We start from the raw sequence: 22,361 nt of genomic DNA, 5'->3' as shown, positions 1-22,361 counted from the left end.
TCGCATGATTCTAGGTGGTGTAAGTTTTTAATTTACAATTCAATTACACGTTTTCTGGGGATCCCAGTATGTCTTCCGCATAACACCAACAGCAATTTACCTGCCGAAGCGTGATGTAGAGTACAATTATGACTTTTCGTTTTTATTTCTTTTTTACGTGCGGGTCATCTGGAGCCCCACAATATTCAGGCGCCTCAGTCTACAATTTGGGTTGATTTGGTAGGAAAAACACTGAAATTTCCATTGCGCAGGAAATGGAAATTTCAGTGCGACTCCAAAGCCGACCTTGAAGCTGTCTCATCATTCTTGGAAAGAGGCCGTACGGCGTCAACAGTACGGGACATTCTGTTAGCGTATCGCAAGTGCACAGACATCGGTCACGACGTCATTCTTCAGTATATACCTGGCCATATTGGCATAAGTGGTAACAAGAAGGTGGACGAAATGGCGAATATCGCACACCTGTCATCGACAGAACATCTAGTCACGTTTTCTAACCAGGACATCAAATCTCTCCTAAAATCTATGACTGATGACATCCGCAGGACAAAATGGCACCAAGCCGACAGTGGTCCGTCACTGCTGCGCACGCTAGACTCAGAGCTGAATTTTACTATACCTTCAAGAACGCCCAGACACATAGAAACTCTCCTGCATCGTCTACGCCTGAATGTGCCCTATGGTCGCCAGTTTTTTCATAAAGTCGGCAAGGTGTACTCGCCCATCTATTTACTGTGTGGGGCAGTGGGAAACCCTGAACATATCATCGTGTATTTTCCAAAACATGCCGCACAAAGAGGCATCTTGAGGCGGACCCTTGGCCATCTCGACAACAGGGACCTCAGCATTGAGAAAGCCTTAGGCGTATTGAACGCTAAGCACAGGGACGCGGCCTTCAATGATCTTGTCAATTTCATTGTGAAAACTGGACTAGAAACCCTATACTAGACGGTGCGTGACATTACTATGATCCTTGAGTGAACGGCGCGCTCTGTCCTGTGTGGTCGCGGTCGTGACGCTCGCCCCGGTGAACTGTTGCGGGTGTTCTGTGGTTCGATCGTACCGTTTATTTTCTTTCGGGGGGGGGGGGAGGGGTTGCCAGAATACGCTTGCGCAAATTCAACCTCCCCTTGTTATTTTAATCAACCAACAACAACAACACTGAAATTTCAGTACGCAAAGGAAGCTAAGACAGAAAAGCACGAAAAGATTAAACAGGAAATGTAGCTGGGGCTGCGTTGTTGCGATGTACGATGTAATGTTGCGATGTACGTTGAGGAACAGCCCTTGGGCTGTTGCTCAACCTACATCCGTGTGCACTTCAGCGTGCGTCATGGAGTTCACGGAAATGTGGTTGCTTCAACCTGAAGACACAGAGACAGAGAAGACAACCAGAACACACACACACACACACACACACACACAAGAAGATATTGTGCGATTCGGGGGCATCAGAGGCATCGTTGCTTCCCTCTTACGTGTCTCTGAAGTACCGACCAGCGATAACTGTGCGAGGGCATTGTTTGTTTTCTCATCGATATTGTACTGGACACGGTTCCATCACAACACGTGGTATAGACTCGTGAAGCTCCATCGCATACAGGAGGGTGCTGTAAAAGCGTCTCGATGTCACCTTAATGTGAGGAGATGTTTAAACGAAAATTGTTGGAACTGTGCGCTGCACTACGGTGACCGTATATACCCAACAAATGGAGTTGTGCTTGACTTTTACAGATCCAACTCTGCTGCTGGACAGTTTGTCCTCCGCTTGATGTACTGCTTGGAACAAAAGTTTACGCAACACCATGGTGTCGTACTCCTCAATTCGAGCGACAGGTCCGCATCAAACAGGAGCTGACACACACACTGACATGGATAGAATCTAGCCGGTCACTCGTTTCTTATTCGATCTCTCCCTGATAGTTAACAGCGGGCCGCTTCGACGAAGAAATACGTCAGCGCCGTGTTCCGTAAACGGTTACCAAAAGCTGCAGCAGAGTGTCCGGCTTGACAAAGAGTGACGTGATGATGGACATTGGATGACGAAGGACACATAAACAATTGTTTGATTTTTTGTTAATTCCGTGTTAGCGCCGCGAAGCAACTGTGGCTATGAGCGGCGTACACACATGGCAGATGGAGAGAGGACAGCAGGAAGTAGCGGGGGTTTGTTCAGCTTCAGACCTGAGTCAGCTTCAGAGGGAACTGTGCCGACATTCGTATGGAAACTCTGCCGGAAAACCCAGGGACAACCTGAGACATTACAGCCGGTAACGGGATTTGAACCCGCGGAAATCCCAGCCCCTATGTCACGGTAGTTGGCACATAAATAAATGTTGGTTAATACACGTTACCAACCAAAGAGAGGAAAAACGACCCGAAACGCGCGTATATTAAGCAAGTAGCGCAAACAAAAAGTCATCCATACGCAAATATGGCTGCGTAAATCAGTTGTTTCAAGGACGAATCATAAAGGAGAAAGGTGGCGAAGCCGGCTCTGTACTTTGGGGACTTTGGAAACAGATGTTCGTAGCTGGGAGGTTACCATTAACGTTTGAATATCGAGCATTATTTGCGCATTAGCATTATTAGCGGTATGTGGAGCACGCGAAGTTGATGCGTTAGTGTGCAGAGGAACCACCCACATTGGGGCTCCCAAGTGGAGCTCCCTCAACCTGCCCTGCTGAAAAGTTTGGAACCTCAAAGGAACATGACAATATTCACCCATAAATCTACGTTTAAAAGCATCGCCATAACACAAGCAACAAACAACACGCGCTCTTCGATTTTCAATGCGCACATCCCGCGGCGGTAGATGGATGATGCCTACTTTACGAGGCGAAAGGAATCAACTTCGTGCTCTAATATCGGCCTCTGTGATAGTTTACCATCGCTAATATCTCGATATTCCTTGCCTGCGCGCCACTGACCTCACACCTCATCCCAAGCTTCGCGCATCGAAGCAAGAGTCTCGTGACAGCGAGGGATTTGTTTTATTTTGCATGCACGACAAATTCTGCGAACCTATCTGTCTGGTAGGGTGTTTGAGATGCCGTACAGAGCATTGAACTCACGCGTTTCTTGCAAAATGCGTGGTGTATTTGCGTTAACTCACCTGGTTGAGGGCCTCAACCAAAGATTCAGTGAATCTCGTGAAGCCTCCTTTACAGGTCGGAAATTTGGAATCAAAATGGAACCTCGGAGAACCCAATATTCGTTAACGTCACAGGCAACGTCCAACCAGAGAACGAATGCAAAGCGGCAACAACGAGCGTGCTGCACGCGATTTTCAATTTCTAATACATGGCTTCTATGGTGGCAGTATCAGATGAAGCCTGCTTTACGTTTTATCCCGAATTGCTGGGCATGTAAGCGACTTCCAGAAGCGGTTCAAAAACGAATTTCTCCCCCCGGATTACGAATACCGTGTACTAGAGGAACTGCATAAGCGTACTGAACATCCTGAGGAAAGCTTATCTGAATTCGTTCGGGCATTGCAAGATCTGTACAGCAGAGCGGATCCCACTGCTACGGAAGAGCAGCGCATCGCACGGGCTATCCGTCAGTACCACCCGCGCTTCCGGCCCCATTTAAGAGCCCATCGTTTGACTACCCTTGAGGCTTTGGCCCGGGAGGCTTGTTCAATACAAGGCGACCTCCTGGCAGAGCTCGAATACCGGCCCCCTCCGCCCCGGAGCTAGCGTGGGAACCGCGCTGCGCGTGGTCCGGAGGAGCCGCCTCGGTCGAACGCCTGCATGCAACAGGTTTGGGTGACAACCCCCGTAATTCGTACAATGCGGAGTCATCCCACAGAGCTGTAGATCCCTTCCTGTATGACGAGAGGACGATCCCCGCAGGAACGAGTCCCGACAGGCCCGTCCTGCCCTGAAGACGCGATCAACCTGGCCTTTCAGCTAGCGAAACCACACTGCAGCGGGAGCGGCATCATCCTGCGCCCCCGCAGCGACGAGCACCCGACGGCTGTTGGAACAACGACAACTTTATTTTGAGACTGAAGAGGAAGAGTAGGGAGGTTCATCATGACGGCTTCATCATTGATGGCTGTTGGAACTGCGGCCGCCCTGACCATTTTCGTCAGCTTGAACAAGTACTGCGGTAGTTTGACGGTGTCTTCACGGAGAAACCCGGTAAGTCGTTTGTGTTACAGCATAGCATAGACACGGGTATCGCTACCCCCTGGCGTTGTAATCCGAGACCATTGAGTGTGCATAAGCGTGCTTTGTTAGACGCTGCTCTTGATGAAATGCTTCAAACCGGTGCAGTTCAAAGGTCTCAGAGCCCTTGGCCATTTCCTGTTGTCCTGGCTGCGAAACGTGATGGTACGGCTAGGTTATGTGTCGGCTACCGTCGACTTAACGCAGTAACTGTAAGGGACTCTTACCCCTTTCCGTCCATCGAGTCTATAATGTATTCCCTGGGCAACGCTACAGTGTTTTCACGCTTGATTGTAGTAGAGGGCTTTTGCAAATCCAAGTTGCCCCGGAGGATGTCCCGAAAACAGCCTTTAACTTTCATAGGGGATTGTTTGAGTTTGTACGGATGCCTTTCGGTCTCTCTAACTCCCCCGCCAGTTTCCAACGGCTAATAGATACCGCATTGGGAGATGCGAAGTATAACTTCCCGATGGCGCACATGGATGATGTCTTAGTGTTTTCCAGAAACTTTCAGGAACACTTGGAACACCTGTCAATCGTCCTTGCAGGGATGAAGTAGGCGGGGCTAACCATCAACCCCCGCAAGGTGCAGCTCGCATCGCCTAGGATCAGCCTTCTCGGCTTCATGGTGGACGGAGGAACCATCAGTCCTAGCGATGACAAGCTAAAGGCGATCATGGAGTATCCGGTTCCCGGTAACGTAAAGGCCTTGCAGCGTTTCTTGGGTATGGTTGGTTTCTACAGACAATTCATTCCTAATTGTGCTGAGTTAGCCCAGCCGCTTAACCAGTTGTTGCGCAATGATACACCCTGACAGTGGGGAGAGGAGCAGGAACGATCATTTCGAGCTCTTTCGCACGCAATCGCTAATACGGCCAGACTACATTTGCCTGACCTGAACAAACCGTTTGTTGTGCAAACAGATGCTAGCGATTATCGTGTTGGCGCAGTTCTCTTGCACGAGCATGACGCTATTCTCTGTCCAGTGGCTTTTGAAAGTCGCACGCTGAATCCGGCAGAACGGAATTACTCCGTCACGGAAAAGGAATGCGGTCGGAGAAGCGTGAGGGGGACGAAAGGCCGTGGGCGACCTTCAGACATGTCACAGGCAACGGATGTTGAAGCGCCTGGACACTAACGCACTACTCCACTAACAAAACACGAAGTTTCGCCGACCACATCACTGTTGCCCGTGCACGGCTGTCTATAGAATGGAGGCGTGATTAGTGAAACACAAGCGTCTTTGGCATCAAGAACGCATGTGTCTGAATTGCGTGTCATACGACAACGGCTTCCGCACTGGATCCGTACTGCAATGGAGAGAAGTTGCAGTGTGAACCAGGCATGATCCCTTTCGTCCGGCAATAGCAGATGTTGGTTTCCCCGATTAGTAACGTAAGCGCTCCGTCGTCTCCTACCTCAGGGGCAAATTGCTGCTGGCTGTCGCAATCGCGTTTGGGTAGGGTATCATGTTCCTCTTCCTAGGAAACAAAACAGCCGCTAGAAAAGGATGGTCGCTGTATATTTAAATGCACAAATAGCATAGCAAAGGATTATCGTTTATCCCACGTTCAGTAGAGCCCCAGAAACGTGATTCGTGTACGGGATTTTTGCAACGAAATTTTCGTGAGCGGTGATTTAGAAACCTCTGAAACTACATAAAGTCATGAACAATGCGACTACTTGTAGAGGACATGTGGTGTTTGTAACTTTTACACAATCAAGCAATGACCACTCAACAAACCCGGAGATGTGCCGAGGATTTTCCATTACTACTGTAGTGTTCGGCAGATTTGATTGTTCGAGAGGCATGCTACTGGTTATTGCTCTCTTACAATATTTGTTAGGACCCGTTGCAGATTTTTTGCGGAAATTATTATCTAAATTCTCTGCACCCAAATATCCATCTAAATATTCTTCATTTCACAGAATGGAAGACGCAGGAAATTCATTAATGAATGTTTTGATACGTTTGGTCAGTGCAGCGGAAGGAAAACGGAAGCTATGCGAGATGTTTGCTCCAATTGGCACATTTCTTCTGTCCGTTTAGTTACCTAATGCTTGCGTCTTGCCATGCAGAACGAATATTTTTTATTTTTTTATTCTTCCGCTGGGGGGTATAAGTGTGGCACCCCGGGACTTTGCAGTGAAAGTAATTATGTTATCTAAACTTTTAAACACCTAGAGCTTAACAACCACATTCTTCTAAGATTTGTGAAAATGCGCGTCATTCAAGGCACTTTGTACATGAGATCACCTCTGCACGCAACACATGCGCTACAATACGCAACCGCTCCTGATACGTTGTACACAGTTAATAGATGTAAGAGGGTATAGTAGACTATTCGCTGCCTTGGTGAGACATCATAAAGTTGTTCCGCCCATATATCATGCGTTGTATGGCTGTAATACATGCGTGACGCATACGCAATGCTCAACGTTCGCCGCCCTGCAGAAGTTTGCCCCAGTAGCGCCTCCTCCTTTCACCTTTCCTCTTGGCCTGCGAAACCGAAATCACCTATACCCGCTAACGATGGATTCACAAATCGATATTATAAATACGCAGAAGAACGTGAAAGAGGCAAAGGCATACCAAATGCCTTACCACATGAATGACCGCGCGTTTAGCTCACTTTGCAGCGTTTGATTGTAATCACTAAGGTCCGGCGGATATTTAGGCGTTTTTCTATCAATCCATAAAAGTGCCTAAACGCGTCATTTTCCAGTTTGCCGGCCTTTTTCTTTATCTCATGCAATAAGTGCCTTGTTTAACATTACCAGGCCCTTTTAGTCCACCCCTTCACGCTTATAACGTATGTCTACCCACAAAAATGAGGAAAGATTGTACAAACGATGCTGCGTTTTTGTGGCACAGGCTCTACACTACTCATGCAGCAGGGTTTGAGTTTTTACCTTCGACGACAACGGTAGAGCCATATTACGTCGAAGCGGGTAGTGTGCCAAATTAAGTCCGTAGTAGGTGATACCAGGTGCGTAGTGACACAGTTTATTTTATTTTTATTCACGACAGTAGGTTGCTTTCATTCCAATATGTGCTGGCACTTTAGTTTTGTTTGGTACTTTGGTACTCGGACAGAAGAAAGTATCAAAATACGTCGGCTTTCCTGGCGTTTCGAAACCTTCAAGGGTGGCTGGGATACTCAAAACATGATTTGTTATAGCATACTTTCCGGATAGTGAGCGGCTAAGATACCAGTAAGAAAGGCAGGCTACCTACAACGCTACGCGAGCACTCAGGAAACTGCATATGCCACTAACTCCCGCCAGATGCGGGACCAACCGACACACGAGCAAACTCGCCTTTCCCACAACACTCGAATCGCAAAATTAAGAAAAAATAAGCAAACCCGCTATTATGTGGTATTGCGGAAAGAGGGGAGATATTATACATTTTGACCACCATAGGACTTCGATCCTTATTGTGAAGCGGCTCATTCCCCACGTCACCACCAGCAATGTGGTAGAGTACCGCCCCTGGCGATGAGACTCCCCATTCATCACCTTAAAATAAAGTTATTTGAACAAGAGATGCATCGTGTCCTTTGTACCTCACACAGCTGGTGAAAGGACAGCACGGAGAAAGAAAAGCAGAGAAAAACAAAAGACACCTCCGGTGCAAGAGAGGTAAAAACGGGTTGGTTCGCAATTCCACGGCAAGAGAACGTGAGTGAGCGAAACAGAACATGATAATTTTCTTCACCGGATAAGGCCAACGAGGACAGCGCAGGCGAGAAGGTCCGCTGACCCCACTTCTTGACAGCGTCAGAGGAGTGGAAAATGCAACGAAAACTGGGGTACCCGAAAATAATCATTAGTAGTAGGTACTGGACTCTCATGGTGCACAACGCCCAACTGGCCTGAACACGATTTAATTAGCAATTAGAGCTAATTGGGACCCCCCACATTAATCAGCACCCTCCAGGGAGCCACCACACTAATTGGGGAAAGTCTAACTCGTGTCCAGACCAGCTGAGCGTTGTGCACCATGAGAGTCCATAAAAAATAAAAATAATAGGCAGAAAATAAAATAAAGAGATAGAAATAGAGTGGAGAGAAACAATTTATTCGAAAATCAACGATGCCGCGGCGAAGAAGCCGCTCCGCAACACCCGAGTGACCAGCGCCCGCCATGTTGGTAGTTTGCACCCAGCAGTTGCAGAGATCGACGACAGGTGGCCACTTAGTTGCAAGGCATCACACCAGATGGCGCCACCATCATAGCTCTAGACGAGAAAGACAGAACAAGATACTAGCGGCAGGTAAAAATGACAGCACTGCCAAGCAAGTCTAGGCATGCGAGAGAAAAGGTCTAACCGCTACTGCTAAACAGAAAACAGTACACATCGGGGAAAAAGGCTTACGGGGACGATTGCTTAGGCCTAACCACAACACTACGCAGCTAACACAAGGCGGGAACCACACATCGCTAAACATGCGAGAAAAGGCTTAACACGAGCGCGGTCACCGGTAAACACGGCAAACATACGAGGAAAGAGGCTTACGGGGACGATCGCTTAGGCCTAACCCCAACACTACGCAGCTAACACAAGGCGGGAACCACACATCGCTACACATGCGAGAAAAGGCTTAACACGAGCGCGGTCACCGCTAAACACGGCAAACATACGAGGAAAGGAGCGCGCTTGGGCATAACCTCAACACTACGCAGCTAACACAAGGCGGGAACCACACATCGCTAAACATGCGTCAACAGGCTTGGACACCGCAAAACAAGTCTAAACATGCGAGAAAAGGCTTAACACGAGCGCGGTCACCGCTAAACACGGCAAACATACGAGAAAAGGAGCGCGTCAAATCACTCACTCACCTTTTCCCCCGCGGCAACTTCCAGGCAGAAACTGAGCGAGCGCGGAGAACACACACGTCTGCTCTCTACGAGAGGCAGCCAGAAACTGAGCGAGCGCGCGGAGCGCACGTCCGTCTTCCGCGACGGTCCGAGAGAAACAGAGGCGACGCGCAGCGGCCGCTATGGATGCGCGCGCGCCCTCTGCTCCACCCGTCCGCGCATGCGCGCGCGCTCCTAGCGCCCCCTGCGCCGGCCGCGGGTGTTTTCGGTTTCGGCTCTCTGCTGCGCGCGCGCTCCTAGCGGCGACGGGTGGCTTTTCAGTTTCGCTTTCATTCTCCGTTCTTTGCGCGCGCGCGTTTATCTCTATAAAGGCAGCGCGCACCGCGCTCGCGTCATCATTCTGACCGATACGTGGAAAACGCCATGTGTGGTTTATTCTCCTGCGTTTCTCGTCGTCGCAAGGAAAAGACAAAAAACGAAGAACTTCGCGAATTTATACGCGGCATCGTGGAGGAAGCCTTTCAAGTCCACCGTCTGGAATGGTTGCAAGCACGTCAAGAAATGTGTCAGGACAAGATGAAGACGCTCGACCGCATCTTAGCGGCGGACAGACTGGCGAAAAAGAAGTCCAACTTTAGCCTGGACAATCTGTATTGGGAACGCAGTTCCGATGTAGAGGACGACGACGACGAGGATGTGTAAATAAAAAGCGATGCATTTCTCTTCGAGTCTCAGTCTCTTCTTTCTCTTCGTGCAACGTGTACGCACGCAACATGTCTTCCCCCGAACCTTTTCGTTTCCGTCATCCCTTTCGCTGTATCTTAAGCGGCCCCTCCATGTGCGGCAAATCTACGTTCGTTGCTAACGTGTTGAGGAACCTGAACGACGTGGTGGACAAGCCCCCGTCACAAATATTCTACGTGCAGAAATATGCTTTGCCGAGCATGCAGGACGAATTCGGGGACTCCGTAAAATTTACCAAGGAGCTACCGCGAGAGTGGGACACGTCGCGCGCTACGCTGATCGTCGTCGACGATCACATGACCGACGCCGGTTCCTTGAAGGAGGTGACCGATCTTTTCATTCGGGGTTCTCACCACGCCAACGCGTCGATCTTCTTACTCGTTCAAAACATCTTTTTCGACAGTAGCCATTTTAGAACAATATCCTACAACGCCAGTTACGTCGTCCTGTGGCGCACCGTGCGCAGCGTGCACCAGATGGAACATTTCGGCCAACAGCTATTTGGCAGAAAAAGATTGGAGTATTTTCTGGACGCATATAAACAAGCAATGTCGTCGCCCCACGCATATTTACTCGTGGATCTTCACAACTATACGCACGAGGATCACAGGTTGCGTAGCAATATCTTTCCGGGAGAACGTCAATATATCTACGCTCCGAAATGAATCTCCGCCCTCACCTCACTTTACTCAAAGTACTCTCCACTCTACCCCCTCCACGCCGCCGCGACGTCTTGAGACGTTCGTCCTCGTCCGACATGAAACACCTCTCCGAAATTTGCCTCAATGTATTGAACGGAAAGGTGGCTCTAGCTCCAGATACGTTCGCGCGTTTGAAGAAGCACAAACGCTTTTTACGACGGCTCGCCTACAAAAAGATTCACAAGAATCCGCAACGTTTGAAGCGCTATCTGTCTCAGCAGCGAGGACAGGGCGTTCTTTCGTCGGTGGTTCCTCTCCTGCTTTCCGCCGTGTTGAACCTTTTCGCCAATGGCCAAGAGAATTGAAGTGACCACCTCCATCGGAAACATTCTTTCCTCGAAAGAGAGTGACGACGTCAAAGTGAAACTCATACTGCAAGCACTGTATCGCATACTCAAGCAGTACGGATTTGACCCCTACGACAATAAAAACAAGGCGTCCGACGCTACAAATGACTTTGACTATTCGCTCCTCTCTCCAGAGGTGGACGAAGAGGAAGCGGAAAGGGTCGTCTCGGAATTAAAGAAGGTTCTTTCCTGGGATCGCGAGGGTTGTGTCTCCGTGTCGGGCAAGCCCATCAGACACTCCTCCGTTTACGAACTCGTCAATTATTTGTTGCAACGTAAGATGGGAAAGAAACCTTCCTGGTTCCCCAAAGTCTCGAAACTATTGCGTCTGATTTCTTTACCCAAATCTCGCGAGGCTCAACAGCAGCAGCAGCAGCAGCAGCAGGCCTCCATTGCGTGGACGACTTATGGAGGGATATGAGAAACCAGAGGGTGGTTTGGGGGGTGTGGAACGCTATAGAAAAGCGCATCACTTGAGCAAAAAGAAGGCTCTTGCCATTCTCAGAAAGCTGGATGCCTACACGCTTCACCATCCGGTCAGAAGAAAGTTTAATAGGAGACGCATCATCGCACTCAAGATCAACGACGTGTGGCAAATGGACCTCGCCGATTTTTCAAAATACAAGAGATTCAACGGTGGCTACCGCTACATTCTCGTGGCAATCGATTCCCTCTCCCGCTTTCTGCGCACCCTCCCGCTAAAGACGAAGCGCCCCGCCGAAATGAAAAGGGCCATGATAAGACTTTTTCGGGGAGGTAACGTACCTACACGCATCTTTTGCGACAGAGGCGGGGAATTCTACAACAAGACCGTCAAGGAGTATCTCTCACGAAAGAAGGTACAGATGTATTCTACCTTCTCTCCAGTAATCAAAGCGTCGCAGGCAGAGCGCGTCATACGCACTTTACGCGACAGAATATTCCGTTATTTTAGAGTAACGGGAAAATACCACTTCGTTTCCGCGCTTCCCAAGATCGTGCGCGACTACAACACCACCAAACACAGGACTTTGGGCATCAGCCCGTCCGAAGTCACGCCCGAAAACGAATTGGAGCTGTTCAATAAGATAAATGGGAAGCCCGTCGTACCCTCCGTGAAAAAGAAGCTCAAACTGGGGGATAAAGTGAGGGTCCTACTTCACAGAAAAGGTTTTCATAAGAGCTCGGAAGGGAGTTGGTCGCCTCAGATTTTCACCGTCTCCCGCCTGAGAGACACCTCTCCTCCCGTCGTGCACCTGGAAGATTACCGGGGTAAGGAAGTGGACGGATCTTTCTACCCGGAGGAGGTACTCGTCGTAACCCGAGACGCCAATCAGCCTTGGCCAGTAACGAAAGTGCTGAGGAAGAAGCAGGTGAACGGTCAGAGCTTCTCCTTGGTTCGCTGGTTCGGTTACGACAAAGAACACGACAGTTGGGTGCCGAGCAGCGACGTGGTCAAGATTGGGAAATGATGTCAGACATCTACGTCCACCTGCTCTCGAACGCCAGCATGGATAAGTTTCCCTCGAATAAACTCAACGCCTTCACGGTAGCTTTCGATAGTCCGCTTCAGCTCTCGAATAGGTATAAAGTCGGTCTGATGGATCTCAGCATAAGTAACGATTTTTTAAATATCGGGTACGAAAGGCAAGATGCGAAAATCGAGGTTTCTTTCGATAACACGCTGGAAGCCGGCAGAACTTTTCGTGTCACCTCGGATCTCGAGAGGGATTTGGGAAAAGCCCTTTCGGAATTCGACGTTTCTTTCGCGTACAATAAATCGCGATACGACTTCGTCTTACCCGTGGACGTGAAAGCCGTGGAATTGGACCCTCGGCTCGCACAGGCGCTCGACGCCTCGCTAGCGTCCCGCGAAGCAGGTCGTGCGGTGAAACCCCCCAAATTGAGCGAACGCGAAGCCACCTCCATCTTATTGGAGCACGCCGCACCCGTCGCTTTCGGCGACGTCACTCTGAATTCCGAAACCACGTCCCTACGGAACACACTCAACAAGTATTTCCAGACGCACAAGCTGGACGCCTCGCTAGAATTCGCGGATAACGTGTACTCTCTGAAAACACCGAAAGGGTTGCACGTACCGGAACCCTTTGTCAAGCTGCTACATCTCACACCCGTCGAGGGACACGAAGAAACGCTACGCGTCTCTCTCCCCGTAGCGCGTCAATTTTCTTTCACGATCAAGACGAAAATTCCTCGATCTTTGCAAGTACATCTGCCTCCCGGCTATTATGCGACGCCGCAAGCACTTCTAAATGCGATTAATCAGCGCGTAGGCGAACGCGCGCGCTTCAGCTTCGACGGAACCGAACAGAAATGTAAAATTCGGCTTTCCGAGGGCACCTCCACCCTAAGACTTTCCGAGTACCTGGCCGTGCTTTTCGGCTTCGAATCGCGTACCGTGTTCACGGGGGATGAGGATGCTACGAGCTCCGTCGAGGTACTCCTGGAACCCGCGTTTCACAACATAATCGTGTACACGGATATCGTGGAACCCACGTACGTGGGGAGCGGGAAAAAACCTATATTAAAAATACTACCCTTTTATTACGAGAAAGACAAGCACGTCGTCACCTACACGTTAGATAACATCCAGTATTTTAACCTGTCTCAATTCGAAATTCCTTCAGTGACGATCGTTCTCGCGGACGAAACGGGAAGACGTTTGCCGTTGCGGTCCAAAGGCAGAACCAATCTAACGTTGCATTTCAAATATGTACCGTAATTCCCCCAAAATAATTCCCGTGTACACGGGACCCCTTTTCCAACGAGGGGGCGGTGTGTTGAGCAACATATCCAAGTTTATGGTTCCCATCTGGCAGCAAATAAAACCGATCGCCAAGAGAACGTTGAAGCGCTTGGCGCGGAATTTGGCCGATGGCGAAGGAATATCGCGCGCAGTAAAAAAGACGGCCATAGCAACGGGGAGAGACGTGCTGGATTCCATGGAGGGCTCTGGAAGCAACAACAATGGGAAGAAACGCCGCAAACGACAACAAAAGGCGCCGACACACGACGCACCTGCAGATATCTTTGGTACGCCGTGAAGGTCACACATCCGCTGCGCGCGCTCCGTCATGACGTCAACGAAAGGAAAAATACAGACGCCAATCTGTCTAACGAGTGACGTGATGATATTCGAACCCCCTTCCATTCAATACGGCGTGGAAGATACTTCGTACCAACTATTTTATCCGGTCAACGGGGTAAATAATTCCGTGATCGAGTTTTGTATTCAAAATTTGCAAAGGGCACACTTGGATCTCTACGGCAGTTTCGTGTCTTTGACCGTGCGCATTGTTCGCGACGACGGGGAAGAAATGGACGAGAAAGATGTCGTTTTCCCAATAAACCACCTGTTGAGCGGCATGTTTAAGACTGTCACCGTTTATGCGAACAACAAACTCGTCAGTTCCAACGAGTTGTACGCCTACAGGAGTATTTTGGACGTCGTGCTTCATTCCACGCCCATGGCTCAAGAAACAGTGCACGCGGCTGGACTCTATGTCGAGGACGACGAACATTTAAAGGACGACTACGACGTCTTGTCTCGCGGTCCGAAACAACGTTACGAAGCGACGAAGGGTGGAAAATACTTTAACCTGGTCGGACAGATCAATACCGACCTGTTTCAACAGCCGCGCCTGATGGTACCTGCCGTCGAAATTCGCGTCGTTTTCCTGTTAAACAACGACGAATTTAAACTCGTATCGGTCCCCAAAGACAAGAAAACGTATAATTACGAGGTGGACATTAAAGAAATGACGTTACACTTGAAAAAGGTGACGCTGGCACCTTCCCTATTTTGGAATACGAGCGGCGGCTTCAGACCACGCCGGCCATCTACGTGTTACGCGGATTGGAAACCAAGGTGCGGAGCTTGAGTGCCGGGAGCTTGGACGCTCACTTTGAAAACGTTTACCCAGAAAGGGTACCTTCCAAATTATGCGTCGCCCTGCTCGCCACGTCCGACTTTCTCGGCGACATCCAATCGAACCCCTACAAATTCCGTCATTACGACCTGTCTCATTCGATGCTCTCCGTGGACGGCCAGCAAGTGCGAGCCGAGTACGACTTTCAGAACGACCTCGTCAAAATTCCCTACTTTAACTTCTTGCAAGAACTGGGAGAGAAACATTTCAAGTATAGCTACGAGCGATTTAAAACGAACGGGTTCCTTCTCTACTTCAACTTGGACGTGGACAAGTGTTCTTCTCCTTCGCATTTGAACGAGTGGCGAAAAGGAAACGTTCGCCTGCAATTACGCTTCGCTAAAGCCCTTCCACACGCGGTCACCGTCCTCTTGATTTCCGAGTGTCCCAAGCTCATGTACGTCGACAAGGACCGTACGGTCACCTTCCCATAAGAAAAGATGTACGAGAGCGACATCTTGGAACTCGTGTCCCTGAACCCCCTCTCTTCCTCCATGCTGAGAGGCATTTGCGCTTCCGACGAAGCCTTCGTTTTACGCAAGCCCGGCTATTTAATCATCAATACCGAAGAGCGAAGAAGGCGCGGGCAGCACTGGGTGCTCTACCTGAAAAACTACGACGGGTCTGCCGTGTTTTTCGACAGCTACGGACTTCCCCCCATCGAAGCAAACCTTCGAAAGACTTTACCTGTAGTGGACGAGTATAACGACAAGTGTATTCAATCGCCTTTTTCGCCTTACTGCGGGCTTTTTTGTATCTACGTAGCCACGCGCATGTCGAAACGCTACAGCTTGAAAAGTTGTGTATCCATGTTTTCCTGTAACCTCGAAGAGAATGACGAAACAATAAAACGTCTCCTCGTGAGCGAACTCGTTTCGTAAAAAATAGTATATTTATTCACGACATACACAAGACCCTTGCGAGACGATCTTCCAACGTGCTGACCCGACGCTCACCGCCGGTCTGCACCGTGACGTCGAGGGATGTGTGGAGAAGCCAGTAGCGACGGACGATAGGTCGGTTGAAACCCGCGTTGATGAGACACGGGTCGACTGTCTCTCCTCGTCTATACTTTTCCAACAGCTCGAGCTTGTAATCTACGAAACGCTATATTTTCTTTGCAATCTTCCCACTGACGGTGAACAGACGTAAGGGTATCGTCTTGAGAATCGAGCGAAAGTCTCCCTCGCAGCTATCGCCGTGAATATAATCGCGTAATCGCAGCAAGTCCCGATACATTCGCGTTTGCACAAAGGTGGCAAACCTCTGCTCGGGCGTCATCATGACTGAGACGGAATGAGAGTAGACAACCTTTTTTTTTATTTCTCGTTACACATGAATTAGGCTCCAGCTTTGGTTTCGTAGCCGGGAAGGCAGCCCAAATACGGACGAAGGCTCGAGTCTAACCAATGGCTGGGGTTTCTCGACCAGAGTCCACCGCAGCGACAGGTAGTCAGTTGATCGCCGATTCGCAAAAAGAAGGTCTTTGGAGGAGGCTTGAAGGTTAGAACCAGGGGTAGATCTCCCGTCAGTAGCCATTCGTAATCTGCAACGAAAGGAGTGTGAGAAACGCGTGTTTTTTTTTTTTAACTCAAACACACACACGTACAATCTTCTTCAGTCACAGAGTGACACTGATGGTCCATCTTCTCCATCTTCCTTCAATAGTCGAAGTCCTTCGCAACGTACGTCGAACGGTACCGTCCGACAGCCGAGAAACGGGCGAATCAATCGGTCCGTCCAATGCTTTTGCTCTGGAAAAAAATGTGAACGATTATAGAACGTATTAAAAAAATAGCGAGGAAGCGTACCTTTGGACCACAATCCACCGCAATTGGTGCAGAAGAAGCGGGCCCTGCCAATCTCCCGAAATATGTGAGGCGGGAAAACACCGACTTCACGCGCAGCAAAAGTGTTGTACACTGGAAACGAAACTCTTCAAACATTTCGGCGATGATGACGTCATGGGTATATTACTTACGAGGATCTACCAAGCTGATCATAATGGAATGACGATCGAACGTTCGCTTCGACATTTATAGTAAAGCTTTGCCTCTCACTCTCTATGACGTCATTGAACGTGTTTGGGCATGTTAAGACGTGTTTGAACATGTTTGAACATGTTCGGACACGGGCGGCGAAGTCGCCCCTGGACACACTCGTTCCTCTCTCTTCCTCTTTATGACGTCATTGAACGTGTCTGAACATGTTTGGACGTGTTTAGACACAGGCGACGAAGTCGTCCCTGGACACACTACTTCCTCTCTCTCTCTCTATGACGTCATTGAACGTGTTTGAACATGTTTGAACGTGTTTGAACATGTTGTGACGTGTGTAGACACGAACCCCGCAATACGAAAAACGTCACGCAGTACGAATTAGATTGGTGGTTAGTGTGTCGCGCCCAGTGTAGAAGGATCCTGGGTTCGAATCCCACTCTGGGACGGTTACACAGGATGTGACAGCGGGTCGTCTCTCTCTCTCTCTCTCTCCGTCTTTGTAGTCCTTGGACGTGTCTGGTCTCGAACCCCCTGTGTCTCCCCTCCTCCTCCTCCTCCTCGCACGATATTGGAGGAACAAAGGGCGGCATCTTGTCACAGAAGCAAAGTGGCGGATTTACGTAATCGATGGATATGACGTGAATGGGGTTAGTGCGAGCGTGAGAACCCTGTACTATAAGATGGTCATCCCCTGTACCCCCCTTGTCCACTATTCTCGAATCAAGAGTCCCGAGAAAATGCTGCATACGTTCCAGACGATTTTGGACCTTCTGGTCCACATTCGTCCGCCGTTTGGTAAGTTTTTCTTTATCTCTTCTTGTTTAGAAATAGTTATTTTCTAATACCTAACGTTCCTCTGTAGGTTTCACTGTGACACACATTGTGCAGCTATTTTTCCAGCTGATCCCCGGTGCGGGGGGAGATGTGCCCCGCTTGGATATGGAGACGTTTTTGCAAGCGTTCGCCATCGTAGACGAAGAAGACATTGAGACGGCCACCACAGAAGTGCTCATGGCGTGCTACGGCAGGGAGTGGCGAGAAATCGCTGTGCAGCGGGGACTAGAGGGGGAGCTCTTTTTCAGAGTGCCCCGAAGCTTAGAGGAGCATACTTTACCGCTAGAAGGTACTGCTCCTTTAAGCTTCGGGGAAGCGGAGCACCTCCTCTACTCCCTGGTGCACCAGTGGAACAGAGCGAGTGCAGCGGGTTGGAGAGAACTCGCTGAACGCTGGATGGCGAGTCAAATACCGTGAGTGTTTTTCGATTGTGGTTTTTGTTCGTAGAATCCTTATTCTGGTTCTTTATTACTAGATTGGATCCCTGGGTTCTTATAGAAGACCATGAAGCACCCATGTAAACACGCCAGCCAATAAACGCATATCGTCTTTCGCATCACGCGACTTTCTCTCTCTCTCTCTGCCCCAATACAATAGGAGAATAGGAAACCACAGATCCTGCGTATAAAAGCGAGCGTGGGATAGACCGCAGTTAAAGATGATGATGTCGACGATGTCACCACCACCACCACAACGTTCGGTCTGCTTGCGCAGGAGGTAAGTGCATTTGTATGTGTTTAGATCGATGTTTGATTAATGCCTCCTTTTCTCTATTTGCTAGGTACACACAGGAGAATTATTTCAAATTGGGGGGAGGGACTTCATGCCTAACATGAGGTCCGATTAGGCTCCGCGAAGTTCAAAATTAGGGGGAGAATCGCCCGCATTATTCAAAATTGGGGAAGGACGTGAATTCATGGCGAATATGAATTCTGATTAGGTTTAATGGGGAATTGTGGGGCGTCCCCCGCCCCAGTCAAAATTGGGAATGGGTAAGAGAATTTATGTCCAATATGAATTCTGATTAGGCGTAATGGGGAACATTTGGGGGGTACATTTTAATCTGGCCTTATTCAAAATTGAACTCCTTCTTTCATTTTTCGTTAGATTATTCCAAAACGGGGGGGAGAATTCGTGCATAACACGAATTTCATTAGAGACCATGTTGATTATACAAAATTAAGGAGTTCTTAAAGGGAGAATTATTTCAAATTGGGGTTAAATTAAAACCTTCTTTCATTTTTCGTTTGGTTGACATCGTCGACATCCTATGCGTTATTGCAAAGGCGTCGAATAAGACATGGCGCGGTGTCCAAAGTACAGACGCCATCAGCGCAATGACAGGGGGAGGAGACGGTTGATCGAAAATCCACGAGGGGCATTCATCCACGACGAGAGTCGTTTCGTGGAGCAAAATGTAAGTCGAGTGGTTCTGCTGTGAGAGGGGCATTCATCCTCGACGCGAGGCATTTCGTGGAGCAAAATGTAAGTTGACCGTCTCTGCTGTGAGAGTGTATTCTATGTATGACATTGTTTTTTCAGGAACCGCTGTCGTCGCATATCATGCAGCACAGGAAAAGCCGTCCAGCAACCTCCCCGTTAGGCCCAACTGCCTTCCTGTATAGCAGTACGACCCCTCCTTGTACAGCATTGGGCAAGGAAGACCGTGAGCGCCTTTGTGAATCGAGTGGCCGTGGAAGAAAGAGCAGGCATCTATCGACCAAGTCCTTTGTATGTATTCAATAAAGATGTTTCAGTGAAAGAACACACAGAGTCTCGTCAAAGTTATTCGGACTGTTTAATGCGTTGCATGTCAATAACCAATCGGTATTTCAATAAATCAGTGACAAAGTTGACGATGTAGACTGCTTGCAAATGTCGCTGCTTCCGCAGGGCGTGCTTAATATGAGCGATGGCACGAGCGAGAAGGTCCACGATGTCTGCAGCGATGTAGTTGAATTCTGCGTTGGCCAAGCTCACAAATTCGCTCATCAGTCCCAGGGGTCCGTCAGGAACCGTTATGCAGACGTTCTTGTAACGGGCGTAAATTCGACGCACCATCTCCTGCAGCGGCCCCGGCGAGATCTCTCCTATATTGCCAAAGCCTACCATGTCTATCACGTAGCGAAAAGCAGTGATGACGAGCTCGTTGCGGGGACTTTCGCCGTTGAAACATTCCTTCTCCACTTCTTCCCAAGAAGCGTGGGTGCGGGAACAATTTTGTAAAGAGTGGTAGCTGAACATCTTCACGTAGTGATGACGCGAGCGCGGTGCGCGCTGCCTTTATACAGATGAACGCGCGCGCGCAAAGAACGGAGAATGAAAGCGAAACTGAAAAGCCACCCGTCGCCGCTAGGAGCGCGCGCGCAGCAGAGAGCTGAAACCGAAAACACCCGCGGCCGGCGCAGGGGGCGCTAGGAGCGCGCGCGCATGCGCGGACGGGTGGAGCAGAGGGCGCGCGCGCATCCATAGCGGCCGCTGCGCGTCGCCTCTCTCAGTTTCTCTCGGACCGTCGCGGAAGACGGACGTGCGCTCCGCGCGCTCGCTCAGTTTCTGGCTGCCTCTCGTAGAGAGCAGACGTGTGTGTTCTCCGCGCTCGCTCAGTTTCTGCCTGGAAGTTGCCGCGGGGGAAAAGGTGAGTGAGTGATTTGACGCGCTCCTTTTCTCGTATGTTTGCCGTGTTTAGCGGTGACCGCGCTCGTGTTAAGCCTTTTCTCGCATGTTTAGACTTGTTTTGCGGTGTCCAAGCCTGTTGACGCATGTTTAGCGATGTGTGGTTCCCGCCTTGTGTTAGCTGCGTAGTGTTGAGGTTATGCCCAAGTGCGCTCCTTTCCTCGTATGTTTGCCGTGTTTAGCGGTGACCGCGCTCGTGTTAAGCCTTTTCTCGCATGTGTAGCGATGTGTGGTTCCCGCCTTGTGTTAGCTGCGTAGTGTTGGGGTTAGGCCTAAGCGATCGTCCCCGTAAGCCTCTTTCCTCGTATGTTTGCCGTGTTTAGCGGTGACCGCGCTCGTGTTAAGCCTTTTCTCGCATGTTTAGCGATGTGTGGTTCCCGCCTTGTGTTAGCTGCGTAGTGTTGTGGTTAGGCCTAAGCGATCGTCCCCGTAAGCCTTTTTCCCCGATGTGTACTGTTTTCTGTTTAGCAGTAGCGGTTAGACCTTTTCTCTCGCATGCCTAGACTTGCTTGGCAGTGCTGTCATTTTTACCTGCCGCTAGTATCTTGTTCTGTCTTTCTCGTCTAGAGCTATGATGGTGGCGCCATCTGGTGTGATGCCTTGCAACTAAGTGGCCACCTGTCGTCGATCTCTGCAACTGCTGGGTGCAAACTACCAACATGGCGGGCGCTGGTCACTCGGGTGTTGCGGAGCGGCTTCTTCGCCGCGGCATCGTTGATTTTCGAATAAATTGTTTCTCTCCACTCTATTTCTATCTCTTTATTTTATTTTCTGCCTATTATTTTTATTTTTTATGGACTCTCATGGTGCACAACGCTCAGCTGGTCTGGACACGAGTTAGACTTTCCCCAATTAGTGTGGTGGCTCCCTGGAGGGTGCTGATTAATGTGGGGGGTCCCAATTAGCTCTAGTTGCTAATTAAATCGTGTTCAGGACAGTTGGGCGTTGTGCACCATGAGAGTCCAGTACCTACTACTATCATTAACAATAAAAAAGCGCTTAAAGAATACAAGGTTAAAAATAAATGTCAAAAATAAACTGCTTAATATCTGCGCTTTGAGATCAACTGCTTAAAAATCCACCATTAAAAATAAACTGTTTCAAAAACCTCCCATCATCTAGCTAGGAGGGGGATTTGTTGTATTCTGCGTCGGGTTATATGATGTTAGTTTGGGTTAGTGTAGGCTAGATTGGCCTTGGGAGGTTTGCGTTAGTCCCTTGCTTGCAGGTCGCCATGCTTTGGGCGGTGCGGGCATAAGAGTGAGAGCTGGTTTCACCTCACTTTTTAAAGGTCATTATTCTTTAATTATCCTCCTTGTTGAAGAAAACCATAGAGCCATCTGTATGAGCAATCACATGGAGCTCATATATGTGTTTATTGTATGAGCAATCATATGAGCTTCTATATGAGCATGTATGAGCTATATGAGCGCCCTCATACAGCGTATGAGCTATATAAGCACTGTCATGCAGCCTATGAGTCATATGAGCATTCTCATACTGCGTATTCATGTACATGAATGCACATGAACCGTCTGAGCAAACGTGCTACATGCGTGCTTAAGCTAAAATCGCTTACAAAATATCGGTTTATTCAGGTACTGGTGCGACGTAGATCCCTCAGAAAGCTTGCCAAATGGTTTTTGATGAGCTTTTTCCGTTTATGTATACAGGCACCTTGTATGTCGATGCTTTACCTTCTTCTGCAAATTTGACGAACGTATCTGTTGAAAAAGAAAGAACAAAATTAGAACTGCGCTAAATTTATTCGCCTAAAAGTATTCCAATTCCCACAACTTATACAACCGTATGGGTTCATGCTGAAATGGACATATTAGGGCCTCTTCCTCATCCCAACGCATAGATCACACCTTCAAAGCATTAAGTTGCATTTAGTTAGTCAGAATAATGCACGAGGTCGTTTTGCCGATTAAAATTGAACGTAACCGTCCTCTAATACTGGTACTTCCAACGAACGCGGTTCTGAAACATCTGAGTATGTTGAAACATGAAACAGTATGTGTATGAAACATCTGAGTATGTTTGCGCAGTGCTTGCAAAACTGAGTGCATATACTTGTTCGCTGGCCAGTACAGTAACAGGTTAGTGACACAGTGTTTGTGGCTTTCT

At 49.1% G+C, this 22,361-nt stretch overlaps 1 protein-coding gene and 4 long non-coding RNA genes across 5 annotated transcripts in view; 2 read left to right on the top strand and 3 right to left on the bottom strand.

Moving 5' to 3' along the window:
- LOC135383348 (uncharacterized) overlaps positions 1-22,361 on the bottom strand; it is a 499,267-nt gene that overhangs the window by 380,612 nt on the left and 96,294 nt on the right. The gene's annotated exons all lie outside the window — the stretch shown is intronic.
- LOC135383347 (uncharacterized) overlaps positions 1-22,361 on the bottom strand; it is a 285,601-nt gene that overhangs the window by 187,768 nt on the left and 75,472 nt on the right. The gene's annotated exons all lie outside the window — the stretch shown is intronic.
- On the bottom strand, positions 8,239-9,151 carry LOC135383344 (uncharacterized). Its single transcript, XR_010419822.1, has 2 exons — positions 9,025-9,151; positions 8,239-8,419 (listed from the first exon to the last, which is right to left on the bottom strand). It is a non-coding gene; the product is annotated as an uncharacterized LOC135383344 (long non-coding RNA).
- Positions 18,528-19,325, top strand: LOC135383343 (uncharacterized). The gene is made up of 2 exons (XR_010419821.1): positions 18,528-19,043; positions 19,101-19,325. It is a non-coding gene; the product is annotated as an uncharacterized LOC135383343 (long non-coding RNA).
- On the top strand, positions 20,080-20,979 carry LOC135383342 (uncharacterized). The gene is made up of 2 exons (XR_010419820.1): positions 20,080-20,193; positions 20,799-20,979. It is a non-coding gene; the product is annotated as an uncharacterized LOC135383342 (long non-coding RNA).

Source organism: Ornithodoros turicata, chromosome 2, assembly GCF_037126465.1.
Source record: "Ornithodoros turicata isolate Travis chromosome 2, ASM3712646v1, whole genome shotgun sequence".
Lineage (NCBI taxonomy): Eukaryota > Metazoa > Arthropoda > Arachnida > Ixodida > Argasidae > Ornithodoros > Ornithodoros turicata.
Note: the sequence above shows the minus strand (reverse complement) of the source record. Positions and strands in the feature narration are given on the sequence as shown.